The sequence below is a fragment of the Bombus flavifrons genome, chromosome 9, assembly GCF_040668555.2.
Source record: "Bombus flavifrons isolate JBK064 chromosome 9, iyBomFlav1_principal, whole genome shotgun sequence".
NCBI lineage: Eukaryota > Metazoa > Arthropoda > Insecta > Hymenoptera > Apidae > Bombus > Bombus flavifrons.
Genome location: NC_138450.1, coordinates 7,928,227 through 7,948,061, shown reverse-complemented (window position 1 = coordinate 7,948,061; position 19,835 = coordinate 7,928,227). Strand labels below are relative to the sequence as shown.

General features: G+C 36.7%; 1 protein-coding gene and 1 long non-coding RNA gene across 2 annotated transcripts in view; both read right to left on the bottom strand.

The window, feature by feature from the left end:
* qin (tudor domain-containing protein qin) overlaps positions 1-19,835 on the bottom strand; it is a 316,271-nt gene that overhangs the window by 134,805 nt on the left and 161,631 nt on the right. The window lies entirely within an intron of this gene.
* The window catches only part of LOC138183582 (uncharacterized), a 207,550-nt gene that overhangs the window by 98,558 nt on the left and 89,157 nt on the right, over positions 1-19,835 (bottom strand). The window contains exon 3 of the long non-coding RNA XR_011174083.1: positions 9,897-9,961. This is a non-coding gene — a long non-coding RNA (uncharacterized LOC138183582). The remainder of the gene's footprint in view (positions 1-9,896; positions 9,962-19,835) is intronic.

Genomic DNA, 19,835 nt, shown 5'->3' with positions numbered 1-19,835 from the left:
GCGTTTAATCAAACTTTTACTCTTGTCGTTATCCTCTCACGTTATTCTTTTACATCCTAAGATTTCTCATCCCTAAAGAGATCTACATAGCCTCACAAAAATGTTCGAACACATATCTTGTACACAGATATAAATTTCTTGTTATAATATTTTATTCCATGTCTATTAATATTTATAATATTTCATCCAATATGTATTAATATTTATAATATTCTATTTAACGTCTTAACATTTTATACATATAATGTTCTACCAAGTACTCGTCGAAGAGAATTTTTAAATTACAATAACAACGATGATTATTGAGTTCTTCTATTTCGGTATAATTTGAGTATAAACTGAAAGATTAGTTTCATTTCTCATATATTTGTACGATCGACGCAAGAAATATATTTTTCGAAAATTCTGCTCAAATTGAAGTTTAGAGATTCACGACGTTCGCTTTGCTATTTCAAACAAGAATAAAGAACAGTGGTGTTTGAGGAAAAATTATTTAGATTACACGTGTTTGCAATTAAAAAGAAACACAACGACTACACTCGCAATTAAAATCGTAACGATTGGAATTAAAAATTGTAAGAATTGCAATTAGAATATCAGAAAATACCGGTCTGTATTGCTCCGGTGATATTGATCGTTACTTTTCTGGAAGAATGCAACGTCCCAACAATAAAACAGCCGAAAATTGTTTGCATCGATTGCTGCCAACAATTCTGCCGGCCGGTTACCAACGCAACGGAACTCGGTACTTTAATATAATGGAACGATAGACCTTACGCGAAATTAAAGTGAATTAGTTTCAAAAGTTCTCGATGAAATGTATCTTTAATGAGAGAGAAAGAGATGCGGGGCTAGAGAAGAGGGGGATGACTGCCCTTTAGTAGCCATTCGCTAATGAGGAACGGTTAACGAAGAAAATTGCTGAATAATTAAAAGTTGCTTTTGTTGAAAATTGCGCGATTCCCCCGGTTGGCACGCGCCATCCTGGAAAAAAATAACGAACGTCCATTAAACTCGTGAAATCTGTCTTTCTCCTAACGCTAGAATTTTATCTTCTCCATCGCCTTTCGATACACCAGCGAAGAAAACTGATCACAAAGAACGAATAAAGGATTCGAACTTTAAAAAAGAAGGGTGGTAAAGACAGACGAGGTAAAGCAAGGAATGAACAAACGAAGTTTGAACCTCTGCTTCTTATTGTCCTTAATTCAAAGGACGAGCTAAATACTGACTGTGAAAAATTAACAGAGAAATATTCTGCCAGTGTAGAATTTCTAGCGAAGCGAGTAACAAAATCAGAAAATCAACGAAATTTCACCCATTAGAATGCGAAGGTCTATGTAAATTGAAATTTTTATCAAACGTATATGGAGAAGCGTTCTGACATTATTAACGATATTTAAGATTCTCAACATTATCGTACGTAAAAGACCTTTTAGACTCCAAGCGATCAATATACGTATATTGCCAATATAATGTCGACAAGCATAAATATTGAAAATAATATTGACGATAATATGGATCGTCTGAATGCTCCTTGAAGAAACAGAATCTAAGCAGAGATTTGTTTCGTTCGATATCTTTTTGTATTATATGCATTCTGTGTATTTTTGCAGTTCGAGGTTTTTCATAAACGTATAAAAATCGAGAAAGAGAAAAATTGGTTCTAGTGAGAGAATATTTGAAAAGAGACTTAAGTCTTTAACGTGTTTAAAATGATGCAGAGTGCGAGACGCGCGAATTATTGGGCGGTTCACAGCTTCCGGCTCATTTGACAATCCGAATAGCAGGAAATTCGAGGGGATGGAACAGCAGGGGATGGACCGTGCAATCGCGCGCGTAGTGTCCCTCGATTTTTAATAATTTTCCTATTACTTTGACGTCGTTTCATCGATCGACCACTTTTTGCTGCTAATTAAATACATGGATGCGCTGGACGCGTTGAAATTATGCTGATTCGAATCGCGAAAATTCGCCAACGAGTATACGGAACATATTATTTACCATCGAGATAAATATCCCACATTTCCGCTCCGTGTCAAACGCAACCGGGGCTGAAATAAAACTGACTCTTTGTAGTTTCATTTCCGAGAATTCAACGAAGACGACGCGTTCCATTGCGCCGGACTATCCACGCTCGCGTATTATAGCGATATATTTTTTGTTCCGTTGTTCTAGTGTTTTCAATTATTTCTGTGACGGTTGATCAAGCGGTTATTGTACATTTTCGATAACAGAACAGCAATCATGATCAGCAACAAGATATATTCTTATTAATACCAGAACTACTAGTATTTATACGATAAAAACAATATACGCGTCGCACCTCTTACAGCCATTATCAATTCTACTGAAAATTGCCTGTAATTTAAAATTCATAATCCGCGTCAAATATCAACGTTCTGCTAAAAACAAAAGATTTTCTGAGACTCTTGAATTCTGAGACTGTATATATCTCCTGTTTGAAAAATTATATTTAGAAAGTGCGTTAATTATTCGAGCCTGCTTTGAGTCAACAATAATATCCAAAGAAACTCGTCTTTACGACGAACGATTTCCATCACAATGATTCATCGTCACGATACATCAATTTCAGCTATGTAAATCAAGCTTAGCCTTCGTTACGCTGATCCAAGGGACAAAATTCCCAAGAAAGTCATCCCGGTTTCCAAGCGATCGTAAAGTATCTACGATTGGGGTAGCTCAGGTGCGTGTAGAACTGCGATTGGTCCATGAGACCAGCCGATCTGCCAATATTATGCGCACACAAATACCAGAATCGTTTATCCAAAATGGTCATAAAATCAGAGCAGTAGCACACAGCGAGGAACGACGATTGTCGCAGATTTGGCGGACGTGGATTGGCGAAACTGTGGAGCGCGAGAGGGCAGAGGGTTGGCCTAAGAATCCATCAACGAAACTGGTAATCAGCTGGGGCTCGCACGAGCTATTTTCAAGAATCCAATCTCGTCTGGCATTTTTACCCTAGCCAGCCCCGTTGATATGCTTCGCTCCTTTTCATTTCCGTCGTTTCTGTTTCCATTCGCGCACGCGTGAATCTCTTTTTTCATGAGAATCGTAAGAAGATCGTAGGTAAATAGGCTCGAAAATTATGGAAGAATATTCGCGAATGTAGCTTGCAACGACTTTCGAATGATTAAACATTTCGCCCGACACTCTGTCTCTTGTTCTATTTGGATTCATCAACCGGTTTAGCGTTTGTTACAGGCTCAGGGCCCATAGATCACGAGCCTGAAGGTCCCATGTGGCGTTAATTAATATTTTCACTACGAGATACATCTTTTGATCAGCATCATCAGTTTGAAGATTGTATACGGCGTCGTTTGATACTTTCACGTATCCCTTATGATCTCTTACTGTGAGAACGTCTTTAAGGCTTAGAAAGTAATTGTACGCTAAAAGAATATTGTTCCTGTTTGAGAAAAATAATTCTCTGTTCTTCGTCTTGCACAAAACTCGACTCTTCTAACCGCTCTTTGCTTCTGTTAGATCCAATGCTGCTTCACCAAGGCTCAAGCAATGATCAACTCACACAAACTACCTCCTTCGTCCTTGTTTCTGACCATCCTATGATACGAACCTAACCTCATCAAACCAAGACAATAAAATAGCATCGACTCGTCTCGAAAGAGAGCTAAAGAAGGCAAGTACGAAGGAAGAGAACTAAAAGAGAGGCGATCCTGTCTCCAGGATCCGCAGGAGGGTTCCATTCGGTCGTTCCATGCGCGAGTGGTTTTCCCAGAGGCGGGGGAGAGCGTAAAGTCTGAAATTGTGGAAAGCGGCGAGCGAAAGGGGGTGAGCGTCAAAAAACGCTGAGGGTCGAATACCGGGACGTGGATCCAGGATGCAGCGGGCGCGCCTTTAATTGCAGGACTCGCGGCACTTTTAAAGCCGGATGCAAATGGCTCATAAAACTCGCTGGCTCCGACAGGCCGACTCATTTACGAGCGCGGAAAGTTTTTAGGTTCGGCAGGCTGGCGTGCACGCCGAACGAGAGGGCCTGTTTTATCGGTCTACGAGAGTTCGAAAGTAATTCTCTTTAGTTGTCGGAGAGACCGGCAGACTGCGATGCCGGCCTTAACTTTCTCGAGGTGAACAGGCGCGAAAGACACTCCGGTGTCCTTGCTGGCTTCGTTACCGATTGTATAGTTGGGCCAGGAGATCGTGCCAATCCGCAGCTATCCACGCGCACGAAAGAAATCCACGGAGTGGATGACTTGTATCATCAGGTTTTCCTTCCCTTTATGGTGTTTCTCTGTTCTTTCGAATAGAATTCTCCAATCTTTCTCGAGCTCTTTGTAACAGCTAATTGTATGTTTCGCGTATATGAAAAATATGTCTAATAAGGTAAAGAAAATACAGATATTAAAAATATGAAAAGTATTTACACATACTATTATCTTTCATGATTTGGTGAGATTCTGTATTTCATTTACATAGTATCAAATTTTTGTAAATAATCGTATGATAGTATGTACATACTACTAAATGATATGGAAAACTCTATACTTTTAGGTAAATTAATTTATATGTAAATACTTTTACATACATGTAATTTTAATTCAATGTTGGTGCTAAAAATCTACAATAAAAATCACGTAAAGCGTTTTGTGACTTATTTTATAATACGACTCACATATTGGCTATTTAGGATTTTAAATGATGTTGAGTGCCGTCGAATATACGAATTTACTACTCTTCTTTATCCTCGTTATGAAAATAGAAATTTAGTCGCTTATGCTAGTATTACTATGTGAATTACAGTTACATGAGAATAGCTATGTATTTGTATTTGGAATGAATTAATACAATTTGTAGCGAATTAAAACTTTGAGAATTTAACTAGTAGAACCAGGTTTCTTTCTCTTTGCTAGGTTTTGCTTAATTTTCCGAACTTCGTCCCTTCGCACTAATTAGCTACCTCGATGACTGAAGATTTCGATCTCTTCTTACACACAGGTGAAGTTTATCGTCGACGAGATTCTTACTTATAAATTGAATTTTTGAAGTTCCGGTTTGAGATAAGACAAATAGATACAAAACTTTCCCGATTAAACTAATGAAAACTTCGATTGTCGAACGCGTTAATTTTTGCTACTGTTTATGATCGTTCGAAAGAATAAAGTAACAGCCATTTTTTCCCAATGATATTGTATAGCCGTATCGATCGTGTTATTTATCTACAAAAGTTGAATGTTAATTTTCGAATGAAACACGAATGAATTTTAAGCGTTCCATTTCCGTTTTATGTTTATCACAATATTCAAATGCATAATAAACACGACATCACGTAATCTACTATTTTAATATCCGAATCTGCCAGTAAAATTTTACTTTGTTATTCTGACATTTAAAAAGAGTAAAAGAAACAATGAAGCATATATTTCAAACAATTTTTAGTTACTCTATATTTTAATAAAAACATCTGAAAATGCAATTGCAAATTACACTTATTCCACTTTTCTATAACGATTTACAAAATGCAAAATTTCAATTATTCTGTTTCTCTACAAAAGGCAGACAATTTTCATTAAACGCGACCAGAATCAGGACATAAGAAAGCAGAAACCTGTATACCACGTGTATAAATCAGAATATAAGAAACCAGAAAATTTCTACAGACCCACCACGTACAAAGCTGGTCGCTAATAGGATGATCATTACAATCAACTCACTTCAACTCGTCAGCTCCACTTTCCACTGGCTCCACCATGCAACGCAATACTCAAGAGTCGTCTTCGAGGCGAAGAATACTCTAACAAGCGTTAGTCGAATCACGAAGATGCATTAAACAGTCACTGACCTCCGCATAAACAACTCGTGCACTAGACTCGTTGTAGTTGGAAGCAACAATATAGACATCAGACTTTCCACTTCGGTCCCAGTTAAAGCAATAATTCATAGTCTCACTTAATTTACATTTTACATATTCTGACGTGATAATTTCAAAAGTCGAATGAAGTTTCCTAGTACTCTTAAGTATACCCATCTTATAATTCAAGACACATATTACTGTTACTACATATTAGTCTGCTGTTAGTTTAAATAATCAGCCATATCTTCTTAACACTTTAATTCATATTGAAACAAATATGTTCAACAACTGTATCCTGTTCACCACGTATAAATTGATTGTAATATATTTTACGCATTGTTATTATTTGTTATTAGTTTTATGAGCACACCAAGCCACCAAGCATACCCGCTATGAGATAATTTAATATTATACATTTTACTACACATAATATTTAGCTCACTATATATACTCTCTCATTGTAAAAGAACGTTGAATTACTTAACTAGGATTCTAAAATGAAGCGAAGACTAATAAGTCTACACCTTCAAGACGTCAACCAACACGTTAAATACTTGTACCAGAAGATTATAAAAAAATGTTCAATTGTTCAATAACAACTTTAGATTCCAAGATACAATTTGCCTGCTTCGCTTGTATCAATACTAATACATATAAATAAATAATACCTTAGACTACGACCTACTATATACCAATCCTAAATGAACCTCAGCCTAATACAACCCCAAGACATCAACCAGCACGTTATATGATATACTTGTACTATCAGATTATAAAAAAATGTTCAATTTTTTAATAACAACTTTAGATTCCAAGATACAGTTTGCCTACTTCGCTTGTATCAATACTAATACATATAAATAAATAATACCTTAGACTACGACCTACTATATACCAATCCTAAATGAACCTCAGCCTAATACAACCCCAAGACGTCAACCAGCACGTTATATGATATACTTGCACTATCAGATTATAAAAAAATGTTCAATTGTTTAATAACAACTTTAGATTCAAAGATACAGTTTGCCTACTTCGCTTGTATCAATACTAATACATATAAATAAATAATACCTTAGACTATGACCTACTATATACCAATTCTAAATGAACCTCAGCCTAATACAACTGCAAGACATCGATCACGACCATTATCTCTTAATTATTCAACGCTCTCTACACTTAGAACATTTTCTTCAATTATCCGTAATTCGCACACCGCTATCCATATAATAAAATACTCAGTTCGATGTATATGTTCATCCCCTGAAGCGTCGTATTTGTGAATCAGCCTGTACAATACTTGACTCCTACTCTGTAAGCCTGGGCCACAACACTCAGCTCGCCAGAAGGAAGGAAGGATCCGTTCATCCGCTGACTGGGGTTGTTCGGAGGGAAGTGGCCTGGGTAGAGGGTTGGAATAATCCAGGGCGTTATTTTATTCGTGGCTATGGTGCAGTCGATGCAGAAAGTTTTCATAAACGTTGCTCGTGGTCACCACTCGTTTCCTCTCTCTTCCTCCCGCCATCTATCCGCGTGCATCCTCTGTCCTCTTCTGCTTGCTGGTCCAGCTGGTCCAACCCTCTCCGTCTGTTACTCGCTACGAACGCTCGCAACATGCAGCAGACAACGGTTAATCAATGGGCTTCAAGCGCAGGCTCGTATCCCGGGATCTTTCCTGATGGACAGCGGCAACAGCACCGGTAACAACGCCGGGATGCTAGTCTCGCGCGGTGAGAGCGACGAGGATGAGCAGATCGGTTGGACGAAATGGTGGGAGCAAGATAGACTGGGCCTGGTTGGGTGAAAAAGGGGTGGAGAAAGGTGGGGTGGTACAGAGAGCCGCGGGCACGTAAAACTAGCGAACAATTTAAACTCCCCTTTCAAGTCGTGACTTTGTTTATGCGAACGAAAATAATTCGCTGGCGAGCAGAGCTATCTCTCTCTATCTTTTCCCCACGGGGCTGTATTCCCGTGCTTTTCCATTTTTCGCGGCTTCGGTCATCACGGAAGGATAAAAAGGCGTGCTCGCGGCTGGCTAGCTCTGGTGTCGATTGGGTGCTTCGAGGTAAGAACGCATTTGATTTGTGGGTTTTGCGAGTGGAGGCTGTATATATGGTTTTGATGCAGGTTTCGTTGAGTTTGGTGGATTTTTGTGCAGCGAATAGCAGAGGAAGTATTTACGGGAAATAATTGAATATCTAAAATATCGTGGACAGAAACAGTGAATTTCAGTAATATGGAATAACGAAACTTGGAGGAATTATTATGTGAAAAAATATTGAAGAAATTCTCGATATGAAAATCGAATTTTCAGGCGACAATTTTAATAAGCAATGCAGCCCAAACTGGCCGAATTATTCCAAGCTTCCCTCCCTCTTCCTCTGTTCTAAAATTCAGCTATCAAATTAGAGAAACAAGGAAACATCATATTGAAAAAGCAATGGTACACAATCGAAGAACTTTCCAATATAAAACTGAGCCACACCGTTGAAAATTTCGACAGGGGTTGATTTCGCAGTATAAATTAACCAAAAACGATAATCGTATCTTTATTCGATGCTGCAACGAACCACAAGTAGCAAGTTACAATCGAGGAATTAATATTAGGAATTAATAGCTAAGAAAAAATAAATATGAGAGGGAAAAAGTGTTTGCGAGAAAGAGGGAGATCCAGGGACGATTGTTTTGAGTGAAGCACGGCAGGCAGACATGGGGTGACGCAAGGGAAAACGCAGATAATGGTGGCGTAACATGGTTGGTATGAGCCCTTGTCGACTAAATAATGAAAACTTTGCTCGTACATTCCCGCTTAAAAGTGTTGGCACATCTACGTTCAACGAAGCTTTTCATATTTGGCGTAGATAATAAATTTGAAATTGTATGCAATTTTTAGTAAAATTGTTGATACATTACCGGCACATACAAAGTATCGAGTTAAATGCATTCTTATAACATATTATTGGAAAAGTTTCGAGTGGATTTAACAAAGACGTGACTGGAGGTAGATTTTTCGTCATTCGTAACTTCACGACACTTTCGTTCACAAATTTTTCCTCTTTTCCGATAATCAATTTCTTCGAATAGTTTTTACGGCTGTACAAAGCTCGTGAAAACTATCTAACTTTTCCATAAAGATTACGATAAGTAATAAAAAAAAGGAAGAAATACGACAAAGTATAATAATCACGATATCATTATCGGTACAATACTTGTTGCAAACTCCAACCCAACGATTCATCGATAACTTTTTTTAAATTTGATAAAACGAATATAACTGTTTAATAATTTTTTGTTGCAAAGGGTCGATTATGGTTTATGTATGGGTGAAAGTCTAGATGCATAGCACGAGAAAGAAAAAACCGTGGGTTGTAACGATTTCGTAACGAGGAAATGCTCAAATTAATATGAGTTTACACGCTAATACATCACGAATGACAGTCCACTGGAATTAATAGGTTTGTGTGCCGAGTTTGTGCGCCAACACAGGCCAGTAAAAGTGATCGTTACGTGGTTGAGGATACAATTTTCTGTTGGTGGATCGTTAACAGTATTTAACCGCTTATTATGCCACATTGCCACATGTTGGTTACGTCACTGTGTTTCGAATGCAATTTTGGATTAATTGAAATGCGTTTGTTCAAAGATATCTGAAGAATTTGATGCTACTAGTATATTCGTTAATTGTTTTTACGCGTAAAGTAATGTTTCGTTAGCGTGCAGAGTATTTTACAGTTGAAGAATTTATTCCTTGAAACACGCTTCCGAAAGTTAATTATATTAATTGTAATTATTAAGCGTGAAGTGTTACGTAAGTGTTAGTTAAGGAATGAAATAACGAGATTAAAGTGATATATGTTGTATAAGAATTTTTAGTAAACCTTGATTTATTAACTGCGTAAATTAATTCGTTGCCCTTTTTGATAAAATTCAAATTTCATTTATAAAACATCTAAGATTAATCGTTTTATCGTTCTTTTATAGAATTTCTCAGGAATTATTATGTTGTTCCATAATGAAAAAGAATAATAGCGGAAAGGAAAGTCTATTTTCGACTTACTGTTAGACTTTGCTGTCTTTTGGACTCACCAGACTGATATTGAAGGAAAAGAGTTCATGTCTTACCTGAAACAAACAGACAAAAAAAAAAAAAAAGAAAAGAGATAAGATCGTTAGAAACGGAAAAGTTCGAAACAAAGTAAAAAAGACAGAAAAGGGAACATCCGTAGAAGAACTTGCCAATTTAAACGAAAGTAAAACGTAGCACAGAGAATGGCCAATGAAAATAACGTAAAAAGCGTAAATGTAAAAAAGATCTACAATCTATTCAACATATCTAAACTATTCACTTAACAAGGGACGGAGACAAAGAAAAAAATAGAAAGATAAAGAAATATAGAAATGTAAATCAAATCAAAACACGACGTAGACGACAATAAATAAGAATAATAAAAAGCAAAATTATAAAACATCGGAAGGAACATTATGGAACAAAACTTCTAAAAGCGCTAACAAAGCCGCGAAAAGAAAGAAACGGAAAGAAATATAATGAAAACAGCAATGAATAAATTATTCGATCACGATAAACTACAACCATCCGATTCACCCCTGTAGCTTCTCAACATCAACTTCGCAGCGCGAGTATCAGCTCGTGCCTGTTGCACACGAGTCCACAACCCCACGCACAAAGCCGTATTCCAGCAGCCTAAACGCGGCTCTATTTCCCGAGTTGCACATCTCCCTGTCGCGCAACCAGTTGTTGCACGCTTGCCAAAAGGTGCGGATGATCGACAGGATTTCGAGGAGGGCGCAACAGAGACAAACGACAAAGGGTTGCGCAGGGTGAGTGAGAAAAACACGGATACAACGAAGGGGTTGTGGAGGTTGCACGAGTACACAGAGGGAAGGGGAGAGGTCGCCTGGAGCTCCTTTGATATTTATTTTTTTCCACCCATATATTTTTCTCTTTTCTTTTTTTTTTTTTTTTTTTATTTCGAATGAACTTTCTCTCCAATCCCCGTCGAACTCGTATTCTCTTTCCTTTTTTCGCCCATTTCGCTCGGTTTTTTAATTCGTCCGATATTTCCTGGCTCGTTCGCATGTTAATTTTCGGCAACCAATGACGCGGTAGGCCCGCGGGCAACAGACGTCGATAATATTTCGCGGCGACCGGCGCAACGCGGCTGAAAATTTCTCGATTCAACGAACTCGCTATACCCTCGCTTCCCTACGGTGGTCGAAAGATCTAGCCGATCGATGATCATCGATGGATAAAATCGCAATATTCGAGATTAGGTAAATATGCAATTCGTCTTCAAAAGAAAATTACGTACTATCGCGCGAAGGAAAACGATGATCATGAGCGAAATATGCGCAGTAACTTGTTGATTAATAACATCAGGTGTCCGTTTTATAATTCTAAATTATAATTAAATTAATAAGTTGTAATTAATTAATAGCTTGTAATTTATATAAATTTTCTTCTAGGAAGTTTGTTACTGTCACAATTTATCAATTTTTCGCTAATAATAGAAGTGCGATTGTGTGATAGGAATTTCGAAATTTTGAATTTCGGAAGTGTCGATAGCGAAGTTAGAACACAGAAAGTCATAGAACGATACAGTTAAGATTATTTCTCATTTACTTTTCGGTTCCACTTCAGTGGAAGAAGAAAGACATAGAAAGACACAGAAAGAATTACAGATTGCATTAAAAGATATCGAAGAAATTTCAACGAGTCTAAAGATATTTTTTATGTCGTAGTATCGATACCTTGTTTCAATTGTCGTATTAAACTATTTTTATTAAATTGTTATTTCACGAAGATTCGTTTAAATCTATACGGTAAGAAAATATACATATTTCTAAAAGAAATAAAGACACGTTGAGATTCGTATATCTCGTATTATAGCGCGTGATTATTCACGCTATATCAATTACACGTATTACATCTTAATACGTTACGTTGCATTAATCACACAATCTATATACGTGAATTAATGGATATTAATATATTCGTTGATTGAAATAAAACTCCTTTCACAAACGCGTTAAAAATTCTCCATAAGAAAGATTCCAGTTGAGCATTGAAACATCAAAAGAATTTCACATAAACGAAGTCTGTTTTGATTTCAACACTAAGAACGAGTACTATCTTCGTAAAAAGAAAAAAAAAATCGAGAGCATGTAGAATGTTCAACTCGTTGAGAAACGTAGATGTATTACCTGTTTCTACGACCGATTAATGATTCCATGATCAATCGAAAGCCCGTTAATTCGAACGTAATACAGAGCCTGGTTTCTCCTGTTTCACGTGGTTCGAGAAAACACGTAAACTGGTCCCTCGAATGGGGGTCATTTTTATTTTCTCTCGAATATGGCTCTTCGTGGACTCGGTTGCGACTTTCACGCGTATCGTAAAAAGCAAGGCCGAGAATTAAACAGGGATTGTATCGATTTCGATGGTAAATTAGTCGTCGATAGGGCGATATTTTCCTTATTTCGTCGAATTTAACTTGGCTAAGTCGTATATTTGGATATTTGGCATTATTTTCGTTTCTCGATTCTGTTGAAAAATGATATTTAAAATGCTAAATTGAAGTATTTACGTAATTTGTAATAAATTGCTTGAGAGATTGTGGAAATTAAGCAGAGAAGAAATTTCTTTAAATTATTTATTGTATTTAGTAACTTCTGTAGTGATAAATTAAAAATAATAAATAAAATTAAGCTACGTATTATATTTATCATATTCGAAGTGGAATTTGTTAAAAAGTGAAACGCTAATTTATTAACTTGAAAAATCATGGAAAGTTAGAAAAATATTACGATCATTTACAGCAGGAGAGGGAAACAAATAGAAACGAACGTCCTCGATACGGAGATTTCGACGCCCGACCGCACGCCGGAAGTGAATCTCTGCTACCAGGCGTTTGAGTCCCCCGTCTAATGCTTGTCGCAATAACTTACAGCTCGAAAGTTTCGCAATCGTTGAATTTGATTTGTAGCATCGTTAAAGTACTAGCAAGGAAATAAAATATGTTTGAAACGCAGAGCCAAGGAAGTCAAGTAAATATTTTATCAGTCATATTATTATATTAAATAAAATTCTAAATCACATGTACGTGATACCTCTGAATTTTGTATTTCAAAGATAAACAAATTTTTGGCGTGTCTCTTCATTTAAAAAAAATTTTCTTTTACGAATATCAATGTTTTCTTCTTACTTTATTTATTACTTCTCATTACAATTTACTTTATTTCTCAACTTCTTGAAATAACAATTGCTACGAAATATGACCATTAAGATATAAAATATTAAAATATCAGGACACGACCATTAAAATGTAATTACACTACATGGAATTTGTTATTAAAAATACATAATAGCAAGCAAACGTAAATTCGCGACTGGAATCGCTTCGAAAACAATCGATAAGCTATGTCAATGACCATGGCGGAAGATTTATGAGTGAAAAGAATAGGAAACGACCTCGATGGAGGAGACTCGCATTTTCGAATCTTCCAGTATCTCGCGGAGAAAGCCTGACGACTGGGCTTTGACATTGACCGATATTAACCTGTTCTTTCGTGACACGAATTCGTCGTCCGTGTCCTCGACCATTAATCGAGTATTGTCGGAACTGATCCGCGGTGAAAGCGCCTGATAACGCGTTCCACGTCGTCTCCTAATTTACGTGAAAACGGATCGTTCAATACCGTATCACGCATCGAGAATTATGACAGACGACTTAGTGTGATTTACGAAGTTGTAGCACGCATGTTCGACGGTATAAACACTCGGAGATGGAAGATTGAAAAGCAAAAGAGACACATCGATGATCGTCAAATGCTACCGCTTAACAAACTACTTGTAGAGTGGAAAGAATGCTTACATAAATGGACAGTGACGAATGAGTCGGTGAAGATTTGAACGATTACTTTGGCGAAGACATTTAGCGTGTGTATGTGCTGGCTATTGTGGAATTTATATTTCTCCGCGTATCGTAATAATTCATGTTGTTATACAGAGGCGAGTACGTAAATGGGAAAGGTTTTTGTATTAAATGAAACTTAATTTAGTTGGAAAAATGTGTAAGTCGTTGGATGTTTATAGCGATTTAAAGCACAGGGGATATATTTTAAAGTGCTAAATTGCAGAAAAAAGTACAAATAGAATTTTTCATAATACGATTAATCGACCTTACCAGTGAACATTTCCTTATTTATACATTCACCATTCTCCAAGTATCTAACTTTCACTTCCTATTAGGTGTAACTTGGTATACACGTATTGATACATAATAAATTGCCATGTGACGTCTATTTATTACCCTTATTTTCTTTCTTAAAGGAAGCATCCAAAACCTTGCTGACTTGAAATTTTCAGCAGTATCTGTACAAATTTTCGCTGTTAATACTTCCGTCAGCCACTGTATGTACAATGCCAGTTACACGACGTGCTATGTAAGATCGATCACAAAGTACTGTTATAATTATGCGAGCAACGTAACTTTGGACCAGAGAAACTCTGGAAATCGATAACCAGGGGCATGGAGTAACAATTAACGGCCGCATCGATGCACGACGGTGGCTCGTTTCGCTGAAGGAACAGGACAGAGAAACAGTAACACAGAGCACGAACAGAAGAGGAATGATCGAGCGAAGAGACAGCAATGCGATTGACTATCCTTTGGCGAGCAGGCGATCCAACGATCCAGAACAGGCTGCTTCTCTATCTGCCCTCGGTTCGTGTACGCGGAGCATACAAATACAAAGGTTTCCAGTCGGTTTTCCACTCAGCACACGTACACTCCCATTAGGTCCAATTTTTTACGATTTTCAGAGATTCGCGTGAATCTCTCGGATATAATTAAAATAATGTAGAATCTCGATGGAGAATCGCTTTATATACCGAGCATTATAAAAAGCACCGTACTTGGATATTGCATGTATTTTTTCGTACTATACGCATTTCGTACAATTTTGTGCTTTCGAGCTTTTTACAAATCCGCAATGCAGTTATCTTATTTTCTGCAAAGGATCCAACATTTTTGGATAAGACTGTATGCGCATATATATAGTGTACAACTTTCTGTGTGTGTATCGCTGAATCTTAGAGCACACAGCGTCGATGCGAGGGTGGAACACGGTGGTAACACGTCCAATGGAATCAAAGGAGCACGTGTTTCACGGGAACACGGAAACAGCTCGAATCGCGTTCGTGGCCATCTAAACGCGATTACGTCAGCGACTGACTATCGTTGTTACGTTTTTTCACAGTAGTTTGAGTAGATTTTGTCTTGTCTTTTCTTTTTTAAGATTGTTATACGGGGTAACCGATTTTTTAAATTCTTGAAACCGAATTCAACGTGAATTTTACGTAAAAATATGTGTACTACTTTAACATTTCAGGCTTTCAACATTTATTTAGCTGTTTTAATATCTAATTCTCGATAGTTAATAACTTTTTCAGTAGGTTTAGTATATTGAATATGGATTTTGGTTTACATGTTTCTTTGTTCCTTGAGATTTTATGAAACTCAATTTGAGAAGATTTTCGCGGATTAGTAAGTTCGTGGAAACTTTTTGTAAGTTTATAGATAAACAGTATAATATGGTTTCAAATGTGCTATTGCATTGGACGTCGAAGTAATTGTTTAATTATTAAAACATTATTCAATGGAAAATAAATACGCGGACGTTTAATACACGACAAGCACGATTTACGATTTCTATAAAAAAGTTCCAAAGTTTGAAGAAAGATTTCGTTTTATTTTAGCTTAGTGTATTGTTCCTTTGTCTGTTTTGAGGAGAGACTTGTGTTATTTATTTTGCAGGATTTTAAATCTTTATGGGATGAATTTTTGAAATATGGAGTTGCATCTATGATATGAATTTTGTAGAGGTAAATGATATAGTGCAATTTTAAATAAAACGAGTAAATATTGCTTTATGCTGTTGGTGAAACAGTTGCCGGATTACCGAAGTATCCATTCAAGAAAAAAAAAAAAAAAAAAATATTGTAGCTTTTTAATGTACGACACCAATGATTCACAACATTCTGTCTGAATGGATGAACTCGTGCTGAGACGACGTTGCGGGAACATATTTTTAAGGGTATTTCTATGAAAAATGGAATTTCACGTGAAAATGCTTTATCCTACAATCCGAATTTATATTCCTTGAAGCAAGTAATCCTTTTTCCATTATACCACTATTTTTAGGTCGTTCCAAGCTTAACAAAAGAGAGCGTAAAAATGTAGATTATTTAAAAATATGTCCGACCAATCGATACTTTTTTTATGCACAAATTTTCCATAATCGCAACATAAACTTCGTGTAACCATTTTTTGTTACAAGACAATACTCTCGACTATGCTTAACCAACGTATAATAATTTATATCTCGATGAAAACCTTAATCCCTCGTCTTACAATATCGAATCTTATTAAATAAAGATAAATAGAATTTCCTTTTAGCGTTCATTTCAACACTACGTTTGAACTTTTAAATTCTATATTTGTTATTTTACAAACAAGCGAGCATATGCGTGGTGAGGCTAAGACAAAAGACAAGGTGTTGCTAAGGGACATAAACGAATTAACAGGAGTATGAGTTGAGAAGCCAGAGAGTGCGGATTGCGTTGTTGAGATAGTGTTGCTAGCGTTGTTGAGACAGAGTTGAATCCATGGTGACGAGAGTTGCTAATTAATTATCTAGTTGTCTTAATTATAATAATGTTTAATCAACATCTGTTTAATCCATTTATTATTAATAAACTAATTATAATAGTTCACGATACTATACATCTAATAAATATAATTTTGATTATAGAATTTGTTCCATAAATACGAAAGATATAAACCCAGAATTTGAAATATACGGATGTGTACAGCTTTCCCGCGCAAGGTTCATATTTTACTCGTCGCTAGCTGCAGCGTTAAATAAAAATCTAGCCCTTAATCGATTAATGCAACCGTTCAAACAGACGTCGCTTGGCTAAATTGGCACACGGTGCATTCACAATGCACGCCCAAAGGGATCGTTTCGACGCGAGCTTCCGCGCCACTGGCTTAGTCTGTAAACGATACAAATACAGACCGGTTGTCACGCGAGATATTAATTTTCCGTGCGTTTTCGATTGTCTCCGTGCGTGCACGCCAAACGACCGGGTTAAAAAAATCATAAAAAAAAAAAAAAGAAGGAAAGAAACAGTCGTGAAATCCGGGAAAAAGATAAGGTCGGTTTCACACGAAGATACGCGTATCGTGATACACGTATCGCGATACCTGTATCGCGAGAAGCATATCCTTTGAATGCCGCCATTTGTCTTAACGTTTTGACTGTTGCCTCTGCACGAAAAGCATAATACGAATGACATAAGTAGGAAAAAGTAGTATGAAAATATAGTTGGCTACGCCTCACGAGAATCGTCGTGTGAACGCCTCCATTGGTGTACACGTACATTCAGTAGCTCCGTGTGAAACCGGTCTAAGGGTAAAACGAACGACGAAAAATCAAAAGAAAAAAAAAGAGCCATGCACTGGTCTCGTATACGCAGAGAAAGAGAATATTTGTAGCGGTTTCATCGGTTAGGAAAAAACGCAGGAATTACCAGAATTTTCGGAAGCGAAAACGCGTTATACACGGCTGTCAAAGCCACAGTGTCGCCAATTTTCGTAAAAAGAGCGGCGGTTTGAAATTCCGGTTAATCGTCAAATTATTAAGCATCACATTATCAACGTTAGCGTCTCGACGCTCATGTTATAATCAGGCTATGGTTACTTAGGCTTATGGTAGATTTGTAAATATGGTTATCGCGTTTTGACAAATTGTTCAGATGAACGAAACATCGGAAGACCGAATACTATGGTTTTGTAAAAACTATACGAAAATTGTATTATTTACTGTATTGTTTACAACCAGTACTCTATTTTGAATATTTCACATACTTTGCGTATTATATATAAATAAGACGATGAAATGTAATGGAAACTAATTCAGGAAGTGAGCTCGATAAGAATTTGTGTTGTAAAATTTTATCAACATTGCAATTAAATATTTTTACTATCGCTATTATCCAATAGAATTTACTATGAATTGTAGCCTGTGATTCGCGACGTTCAGAGAAATGAGATCGATAAAAGTTTGTCAAATTTATCGATATTCCATTTACTATTAAAAACTGCAGCTTGTAATTTGTCCCTTTCACAGGGTAAGCTTGTAAATTTAATTAATATTTTAATTAAATCTCTCTACGTTCGTTAATATTATGAAACAGAATTTAGTAAAAAGAATCGTAAACTGTAACTCGTGATACGCAGAATCTCGTAAATATGTACTCCGCAAGATAAAAGCTAACATTCAACGCGATTCAATTTCCTATTCCGAAACCATTCCTTCGATGCTTCGCATTGAGCCTCGTTATTAAAACGATATCTCGTTCAACGGCTGTGCAATGGTATCCCGTATCGCATCAGGATCGAGCGGACACAGGCGGTTTCGAAATGATTATGGGTAGAAAGAGAGAAAGAGAGACAGAGGTAGAAAAGTTTCGACACGCAGCCTTTTGTCGCGTGCGTGGGTTTCGTATTATTGGCGCTTGCGAAACACTAGAAAACAAATACCATTGTAATTCCGACGATTTTTTTTATCGTCCCCCGCCCTCCCTTCTTCTTCTTTTTGTTTCGTTTTACGCTTCATATGACACACGATACGCGACGGACAGCGTCCGCCTGCCTCCCGTCCGTCCGCGTGTCGATGAAAAGCAAATCCATTTTCAGCCAAATTACACGCGCCTCTCGTTTATGGACCTGCGACACTACGTTGAATATCATTTTCCTCGCACCATATTCTCCCATTAACTTGTTTAGTTTCCCGTGTTTTCGGCTCTTTTCCCTATTCTCGTACGATTTTAATTATGAATATGACAATTAGAATAGAATCGCAGATGCAAGTGATATTCAGAGTGCGAGCCTCTATGCAGATTCAAATTTTTTACACACGCGATCAGAAAAATAAAATTCAAACAGAAATTCGTGTTACCTATCAAATTTTCGTTATAACGAAACTTCGTTATAACTTCACTTTGTATATTTTAATTTTGCAATTACTTGTTCTGTTTGACAATGATTTCAGAGTTTCTTTATCTGCGAGCACAGGAATCAAATGGCATCTATCGCAAATGCGGTTGAAAATCGTACAACTTTCTGAGTGGTAAAAAATATATTAAGAGATTAAACTAAATGGAATTTGATGAAAATGGGAGGATTAAACAACGATTTCGGCGAGACGAAAAATGTGTGCTGCCCACCATTTTTTCAAACCGACATCCGATGACATAGCGGCGTCATTAATTGCAATTTCCCTGATTGTTTACAGCATGGGAATGTCGCGGATAAATGTCGCTACGTGGTTGACATCCTTCTCGATGTACGTGTGTTCGAAACGTTTTGCCTTGACAGCGATCTATCGGCTTACTCTCTCAACGTTCATAGGTTAGATACGACGACATATTTTTAGATAAATATTTTTTTATAAAACCAGTAATATCGCATTTTAAAAATAAAAAAGGACGAAGATCGGTATATACAAGCAGTTATTTACAATATCCTACGTAGATGATATTTTGTTAAAGTGATTAATAGCACTTCTATACTACTTCTTCTACTATTTAGATCAGCTTTCTGATTCTACATCAATCGCAAAATAATTTTTACCATTCACTTTACAGTAACAGAGATTTTACGTACAGTACAGGAATTAAAAATGGTTCATCATACGTGTAAACTTTTTATCATTTACCTTTATCGCGGCTACTTAATGATAATGAATTACGACGTATCTAAGCTTCAGACTCGAAAGTTTGTTCCCGAAGGATTTGTGCTGATATTCTATATCTCAGTTCGTTATACGCGCATATTTTCTATCATTTATCTTTAACGTAGCTGCTTAATGATAAAGCATTATGATTTATCTAAACTTCAGACTTGAAAAT